Consider the following 9,785-nt stretch of genomic DNA (forward strand, 5'->3'; position numbering starts at 1 on the left):
GGAGCTTGTTACTCATATCCTGATGTGTCACTGGTGGCTCAGAGAGATTAAAAGAAGGGAAACAGGGTTGATTAAACAGGTATTGGATCACAGCAGTAATTCTACGTATGCACATATGCAAACTTCTATGAACGTATACATTCACTCAAAGATATACATACACAGGCAGTTATGCTAAATCTATTCTCTATGTGGGAATAGTTTTCAATGCAACACAACACAAAATACTGAGCAATCTGTTTTCATTTGAAACAACAACAGAAGATGAAAGAAATCCAGCCTCACCATGTCCCAAGCAATTCTAGTTATTATGTATTTTTTATTATTCTAGTTATTATTTACTTAATATTCAATGTATAGTATTATATATGAATACTGTGCAGACTTAAATATACACAAAACTGAGTAAATTTCCCCAAGTGTGAAAAAAAAGCTATTTGAAGAATTCACCTGTTTTCTATTTGGTCAAAATGTACTCAGTAGAAGCAGCAGGCACAGCTCTGAAAGGGAAAGATAATAAAAGGAGATAACACCTGAAAGAGCATCCATTCTGAATAAAGCATACTATTCTGCTTTTGTTGTGATCTCACTGACACATTTGCAACCCAATTAGGCTGGTATTAGAAAGATGGTTACACATAAGGTGAGGGGATCAAAACCCACATCACATCACCCTTATAGCTTTTTATTCTGAGATCGGAGATGCTTATGTGTGTGCTAAAAGCTTCTCAATTCACTGTTGAAAGAGGCACAATCAGTTGTGGTGTCTGAGGACATCAGTGATCCAAAACATGGGTAATAACGCCTAATGCACAAAAGAGTTATGTTAATGTTGACTCAGCAGCTTTATGTCTAAATTAAAGCATACAAATACTTCAAATAAAATGTAAAACAACTAAAACTTTTGAAATCCAAAGTAACTGGTTAATAGCTTGGTAAACTAAAACTTAAAACTTTGACACTGGGTGGGTGTATTATGTGTGTGTATACATGTATTTAATGTTTTCCTTCCCTGGGAAAGTGAGTTTTTAAGAATTAATTGAAATGTCTTATCAAGCCTATTCTGAATGCAACTTGTTTTTAAAAAGGTTTCTCCAACTCACCTGCCCAAGTACCCTAGACTCAGCATCTCACTCTCACACTGCATACCATAAGCACACTATGATACATCAAGTAATATATCAAAATTCGAGAGGAGTGAATCATAGCAGATTGAAATTTTGGATGGCTCACTTTCCATGCCTGTGGTTTGCAAAATGGGTCTGAGCAGCTCAAAAGACTGCTATTTTTTTTCTGGCTTCTTTTGTGCCTAAAGATAGCAAAGAGTCAGCAAACACTGGGAACATCCTAATTTCATTTCTTCCTCCATTCATATGTATCTTGTTTCTGCTTTAGCCAATGGTCCAGATATTCTGCCAGTACTACTTCTCCCTCCAGATGTAGGTTCCCTTCCTTTCCACCAACCAGCATATTATTTGTCCTTCTTCACATAGCTAACAGTTGCAACAGCAAATGCCCCTCTCACCCCCAATAGATTGTGAACATGTTGGACATTCCTGGCTGGACTCATTTAGTTGTTTCTCTGCTTGCCTCCTGCTGTTGCATGAGCATGTCTGAGATCTTAAACTTTCTCCACAGACTCCTTATACTGCATGCCTGGTCCTCTCAGAAGTCAAGTGCTGAAATGTAACCTTAATCCACAAGTATAAAATCCCTCATTTTAGGCTACAGCTGGAATCCCAAAATAGGAATATGTGAAATAATGAAAACCTACCAACTACTGTTGATCCTCAGATCTATTTTTGAGTGAAAGTTCTGGCCTGGCTTTCTCTTCTACAGGTCAGCTCAACCATCCCTTATATGCAACTGCAACAGTCTTAAAAGCACAGTGTGTCACCCAGTGATTCATCATCCTGCAAATCAGAACCAAAATAATCATTTCCTAAGCAGGGAAGTACTGCCATGTGATATAAGAGAAGCTGAAATTTTGAAAATATACAGGGAAGGATGCTTTTTCAAAGGTTTATCAGTCAGTACCCCCAGAGAAGTTGCTTAAATAAAATTGTAGTTTGTAAATCTATGCTAAATGCTTACCCTGAGGCCTTATTCCAATCCCATTGATGCTGATGGAAGCAGAATCCACTGAGGCAGAAACAGCAGGCTGGAGTATCTGAACTTCAGCTATTCTAAAATTCACAGCATTCTGCAATCTCTTGCTACTGCTGAAAGAGGCCAAACAAGTCTGGGCTTTCCCTGTTTCCTCTTGCTGTCAAATTCTTCCTTACCCTATGCCTAAATATTTTCTACTTGCTAACAGCTATCATCAATTTTACAGCCCCAACTTTGTAGATCCAGAGGTTATGAACCTAGAAGGTTTAACAAATAAAGTGCATCTAAAGCATGAGAGGATCTGCCTTTATGCTCAGGACAATGGTTCAGTCTCATAAAGGATTCTAAAATATCTATATGGTTTAGCATTACCTTTCCTATGCCATGTCCTCTTAATGCCTTCTACATTAAGCTAATGTTTGATTTATGTCATGAAGCGTTACACTTTATATCCTTTTTTTCTCATCTTATCTAAAGATGTTCTCATTATCCATATAAATGCCTGTTTTTCTTTCTGAACTCAGTCTCAGTGAAATCTTATGGCAGTGGGTTTGACTGATTAATTATGCATTGTATAAAAAGATACTCCCTTTTATCAGTTTGAATTTATTTCCTTTCATTTTCATCTACTGCCTCTTTATTCTTGTCTTATGACAAAGGGCAAGTAAGTTTATCTTGGTTTAAAATCCCTTCATCTCTCTCAATGTGTACTATTACTATGTCCCCATTAACTATTACAGTAAGGATATCAGTATGTCTTGATCTTTGGATGTTACTGGCTTTCACTTTTGGTTTGTATGGGTTCTTTTTTTCAGAGCCCAAAAGGCTTTCTAGTGCATATACAGGCCCCGATTAACTGGATTACCACTGTATTTCTAATAAAGATGTTCCACAGATATTTAGAAGCAACCGAGGGACCTCGGGATCAAGGACTACCAACTAAACACCACTGTTTCTACACTGACCTCTGATCAGTATTCAGCATTCTGCATATTAACTTGATTTTCTGGAAACCATGCTCATTCAGTGTTGAAGTTTGTGTTACTGCACAGCTCTAATTAGCTTTTGTCCAAACTATTCTTTTTTTACCCTCTTCTTATCTAGAAGCTTTCATGTGGTTCAATACTTCTCTATTCTTTTGGCTTTGCTGAAGTGCTCTCCATAAGGATTTAGGGTGCTATAGAGCATACCTCCCTTCCATCTCACTTGGCACAGCCATACAGCATGAGAGAATACCCACTTAGCTGTGCAGTCATCCCTCTCTCATCCATAAGGTTCATACATCCCTACCCTGCTACATGTTCATTTTTTCCTGGTGAGATGTGCAGACTATGTGAAAGCATAAACATTATGTGCACTCATAAAAGGCTTCTCTCTTTAACAATGGAAACTTGAAGCTGGTATACAAACCTCCAGGAAGCAATAGGTAACCTTAAACTGTCAGTACAACCCACGATATCTGTTTGACACTATGTCACTAATTTGGATTAGTCTGTAGTTTGAGCTAATCTCATTACAGTGCACATGAGGGTCTGTTTTAAAGCTCTTTCTGTACTTCTTCTCACCTATTCATCTCAGCTGTTGCCAAGTACGGCTGCATTTCCAGGTGTCTATTTTCAGTAGGAGTGTTTAGCAATGGTCAGAAGGGCTGTATGGGGAAAATCACTCTCAGGGACAAGAGGGTTTTCTGTACTTTGTCACTTCGAAAGGAAGGTGGAGGGCAGCCTGTCTTAAACACCTGATTTATGAAATGGATTGTCCTGCTCCGGGAAATATTCTAGCTCAGGAAGGCAGAAGGTAAAGTTTAAAAGCTTTGACCACTTGTATTTTAATACAAATTGCATTTAGTATAATTAGGGGAAAAATATCTTAAAAATCTCATTAAACTTTTAGTGTTGACAGGTCCTGTATGAATATACTCATGCAATTTTAGAGCCATCTTATTTTTTTGCCATACTTTTTCAGGACAGATAATTTCGTCTTGGAATCAGCTTTTGGGGCTTTATCACCAGAGCTCTTCATATGACCAGATGACTGTGGTAGAGGGGAAGAAAGCACAGAAAAGAGCATGACAAAAAGCAAATCCTTGCGCTATTGAAACGGTCTTGCTGTGGTTTAATTAGAGGATTTCAGGAAGCTCAGATTAGTAAATGGAAATCTTTGTGATTTGCCTTGGTAATTACTGGAATGAAATTTCAGGAGCTGAGATAATTCCCAAGGGAAAGTGCATTTGTGCACTTCAAATTAGTTGCCTATATGCTCCCTTAGATTCTTTACATGCCTTCCAAACCATGCTGGCATACTTTAAAGGTATGCTCAGGTTGACAGATTTAGGAGAAAATCTTTGGTAGATTACCTTGGCAGAAATTTCTCCACAGTGTTTCATGTAGAGTGTTTCTCCTACTCTCAGAAAAAATACCCCAAATGAATTCAGTTTTTTCTCCAGGGATATCTGCCTAAATCCTAGGAAATCAAAATTAGACCCTCAGCTTCTCCTGAAGCAATGTACACCTGGCAGCCCTGGCTCTGTTCCCAGGATGGTGTGATTTCAAAACCATATATGAGCAGCAGGCTGCTGCAGTTTAAAGTTTAGTGTCTTGTGACCTCATAGGACTAACAAATGTAGTAGATAGTATTGGAAAAGGAGGAGGCTTTAGCTTCTGAAAGCACATAGCTTGTGCTTTGAGCTCTAACTACTTTCAGGTATCAGATTAGGAAGATAGGCTTTTATTTTCTACTGCTTTATTTTGAAGGTTTTACAGCATTCTTTTGCTTCTGACTTTACAATTAGGGGTATTCAAAAGTGTTCTTATAAGCTTGGTGCTTTTTGTTTAACTCCTAAAATGCTTGCTTATTCTTTCACTTATTTGTAAAGTTACTATGAATTACTAATTCTCTAGTTTTGTTGCAGTTTTTATGCCAGTATGAAGCTCTGAAAAAATGAGGCATAATTTGCCTGGCTGAAAAGTTGCACATATTTTAAACACACTTCCTTGGATCATTTTTAGAGTTGCTATGGTTTTTCCATGTGAATGTACCAGCTGCAAACAAGCATTGACGAAAACATACATCTGACTATGAGGGTTATCCAATTGCCCAGGTACACAGGTATCTAGTGATGTTTGATGTATCTCAGATAATGCCTCTGCCTTCTAGCAACCTCTCCAGAAGGGCATGAGTCTCTTGTAGTCCGGTGCTGTGTCTGACAAGCCTCTGTAGCTGTGATATCTGAATGCTTACCTTGAGTTAACTGGATCCCTTACTGAGCATCACTATATTGTGAACTCCTGCTGAAGCCTTTTGAGATATAATGCCTTCAGAAATCTCCACAAAAATCTACATTGTCTGTCACTTGTTTTTCCATACAGACACAATTAAATATTGGTGTGTTCCATATCCCACAGGAAGTGTAGGGAACATGAGCATTCCTGGCTGCATTCCTAATATAGTTCTGTCTCAGTCTTGAATTCATAAATAAAAATCCCATGCAAATTAGCTCATTTATTTGCAGTCAGGATGATGCTGGCACTTGTCATAATCATGTATTCTGCATTTATTTCTATCCCTCAACTAGCTTTTTTTTTTTTTCAACTAGTCATATTTTTATCTCCTGTTATTTGTTCTCTTATGGTGTATCTCAGCTTGCTCATTCCTGTGGCCAAAGCTGAAACTTCAGCATTCAGATAAATCAGCTTTATAATTTTCTCTTCCATTTTTGAAAAACAAAATAAAAAATTAAAGTCTCCTAATTTTCTGTCTGTTCCAGAAGAGAGGGCTAATCTCAGTCTGTGAAAGTGAGACAGATTTCCCCTCCCACCCTCCAAAATTCCATTAATAAACCATAATTTAGATGATAGTTAAGGAAAAGCTTTGATACAAGGATGGTGCCAGCACACCTTGAGAAATCCACACATAAACTTAATTTTCCTTTTGGCTAAAATACACAGTAAAGTAATAGTTATTATAACATAGTACTTTAAAAACTTGGTTCATGATCATTGTCCAACTGTTTTACATGTGATGAAAATCTGAGTGAAATGTCTTGACCCCATTCTTCAAATGTCAATGACAACTCTGTGGTCAGAGATAAAATTGCCATAGTACAGTTTGTCTTAAAAAGAGACAGTTTCTTACAAAGTGTGTTTCTTTTGAACTTCTTCAGCTTCCAGAAATATGAACAATTTTTGATTGTGTCTAAGACTGAGCGGTACTTTTTATAGTTTTCAAAAATCATCTTAGAAAATTCAGCTTCCTAGGCCAAACTAAAGTACTGTCTTCACAGCAGCTGAAGCAGAACTAGGCTGGTGGGAGGCAGTGCATGAAGGCTATGAAATCTGTCCCCATCTCAGCTAAGATGCTACTATAGAGAAAAGGGTCATCTGAACACAGGAACAGAAAACTGGTGCAGGGACACAAACTCCATCATGCTCAACAATAATCCCTCTCTTTAGCCTCAGACACTTGGCTTACTATCCCTCCATCACTTTTACCGTCTCTGAAAAGTTCATGTTTACAAATCATTTGGGAGGTAAAAGTAATAAGAACATTCTGTTTTATCACTATTGGTATTCTGATACCTGAACTAGAGCAACAGATTCTTCTATAAAAGATATTTTTGTTTAGCCAAAAATGGTACCCTCGAAAGCACTGCACTTTTCATCAGATAATGAAAAGTGCCTTAAGTAAAATGGGAGATAAAGGTAAAAAAAAAAAAACAAAACCAAAAACACCACAAAAATAAACCAAAGAGACTAACACATACAGGATATGTCTGCAGTAAAAAAAAAAAAAAAAAAAAGGAGAGAACAAATTCAGAGACAAATCAAAGGGTTAGGCATTAATCACTACATGCTGCGTATAAATGCAAAGCTATGCTGGCTCTATTTTGCGAAGAGATATTTTATGAAAAAATCTGCATTTTTATAGTTTGACCTAATTGCTGCTTCTAAAATGGTTTCCTTATCACTGAAAGCTAAGGGAATGTGAACATGTTTATAGACCTTTTTTCTTTTATTGAAAGATTTATGTTGCTAACCTTCAAACACTGGGTGATATATGGGTTCAGATCTTTACTGACAAATTCCAGCCTCCCTGAACTCTAAAAGTTGGAATGCAGGTGTAACAGCACATACAACTCTCTTAACAGATTTCTCAGCATGAGGAGAACTTAAATAAAAAACAGCAGAAAAGGATATCAAATAGCTATGACCTATAACCATCCCTGAAAGCTAAGAATAGACTTGATCAGTGGGTGCTTTGTCTGACATGTAGAAACTGCTAACCAGCAGACAAAAGAACATTGGCACATAAAGAAACTATTCTAGGAAGATTATATTTCAGATTTGAAAGACAAGATGATTTATGATAAGCATTAGAGGCATTAGGTACACTGTTTTTCTGGTTACTCAAAAATACAATATTCTGTTTAGCAGACAAAAAACACAGAGAACTGACGCATTTGGGAGACTCCAATCCGTGTAAATTCGTATTAGAGCAGACTGAGGAAGTAAATGAAGCCAAGCTATCAGCAGTCTTAAAAATCAAATCTGCCAGTAAAACAGTAAGATCAAGTAAAGGTCAGATTTTATGGCAAAAATCAAGGATTAAATCATGTGAGCTGTCATCATTGGTAGTAACTTATATTTCCTTTTTAATACAAAGCATGGTCATGGACTGCGTTTCTCTGGTAACAGGAAAGGCTGACATCAGAATTATGATGTAAATGAATGGATCCTCATATACGTTCTCATTCACACTCAGTGAAGGATGCACATAAAGAACTTAGATGTAACTTCTCCAAAAATATCATTAAAAAGAACAAAGAAGAAAGGGTCTATGCACTGACAGAGGGCTCTGCGTATTTTTTGACAGGATAACAATAATGAGAGCAAAGCAAGCTCTTCTCTTGCATACTTTCTTTTTCATTTCTCTCCCCCATCTTCTCCCTTTTCTTCTTGTTCTGCTCTCTTTCAAAGATTATAATATTGGGCCTAACTATTATAAAGTTGAACCAGGGTACTCAATAAAAGGAATGAAATATTGGTTGCAGGTAAAGGAGATCTACTTTTAATGCAAGTTTCTCATAAATATATGTGTATCAATAACTGTGTTGAGTGTGAAGCACACTGCTATACAAGTGAGGATAAAATGTTCTTGATAGTATAATAAAGCTGGAAATGGCATAAGGATCAGTACAGAGGTGATGCTGGTTTTCACTTGGAAAAACTGTCTTTCTATGCTTGAATGAACTTGTATTTGCTTGTATGTCTTCTTCCAAGTCAGCTATTATGTGCCAAAAAGTAATTATGGATGACTGACATTGTGGGGTTACATATTTTTTCATATTTTTGCATACATTTACCTTACCCTTGCAGGCCCTTGTCCTCATGGGGGACTTCAACCACCCTGATATCCGTTGGAACGATGGTATGGCCGGGCAAAAGCAATCCAGGAGATTCTTTGATTTTGTGGAAGACAACTTCCTCTTACAAGTAATAGAGGAGCTGACAAGGAGAGGGGCCATGCTTGATCTCGTGCTCACCAAGACAAAGAGACTGGTGGGGAATGTGATACTCCAGTGCAGCCTTGGCTGCAGTGATCCTGAGATGTGGAGTTCGCAATCCTCAGGACAATGAGAAGAGCGTGCAGCAAGCACTGGACTTTAAGAGAGCAGACTCTGACCTCTTCAGGAACCTGCTTAGTAAGGTTCCATGGGATATAGCCCTAGAGGGCAGGGGGGCCCAAAACTGTTGGTTGATATTCAAGGATCACCTGCTCCAAGCTCAGGAGTGTTGCATCCCAGCTAGAAGGAAATTTGCCAAGAAGGCCAGGAAGCCTCCATGGATGGATAAGATGCTGCTGAGAAAACTCAGAAGGAAAAAGGAAGCCTATAGAAGGTGGAAATGAGGACACATGGTTTGGGAAGAATATAGGGGCATTGTCTGGGAAGCTGGGACCAGGTCACAAAAGCAAAGGCAAAGTTAGAATTGAGTCTGACCAGGGATGTCAAGAGTAACAACAAAGGGTATGTTGCAAACAAAAGACTAGGGATAATGTGGGCCTTCTCTGGAAAGAACCAGGAATATTGGCTACCCTTGATTTGGAGAAGGCTGAGGTTCACAATGACTTCTTTGTGTCAGTCTTCACCAGCAAAATTCTAGCCATGCCACTCGAGTTTTGGGCAGCAAATGCAGGGACTGTGAGAATGAAGACCTTAGGCCCACTGTAGAGGAGGATCAGGTTTGAGATTGTGTTAAGAACCTGAACGTGCACAAGTCCATGGGACCTCATGAAATCCATCCGCAGGTCCTGAACAAGCTGGCAAATGTTGCTAAGTCACTGTCCATATTTGAAAAATCATGGCAGGTGAATTTCCCAACAACTGGAAAAAGGGAAATATAACACCTTTTTTCATGATGGGGAAAATAGAAGACATGGGAAACTATAGACCAGTCAGTCTCACCTCTGTGCCTGGAAAAATCTTGGAGCAAATTCTCCTGGAAGGCATGCTAGGGCACATGAAAAACAACAAGGTGGTTGATGAGAGCCAATGTGACCTCACCAAGGGGAAATCCTGCCTGACCAATTTGGTGGCCTTCTATGATGGGGTTACAGAACTGCTGGACAGGGGTAAAGCAGTTGACATCATCTACCTGGACTTGTGTAAAGCATTCAAC

Source organism: Melopsittacus undulatus, chromosome 1, assembly GCF_012275295.1.
Source record: "Melopsittacus undulatus isolate bMelUnd1 chromosome 1, bMelUnd1.mat.Z, whole genome shotgun sequence".
NCBI lineage: Eukaryota > Metazoa > Chordata > Aves > Psittaciformes > Psittaculidae > Melopsittacus > Melopsittacus undulatus.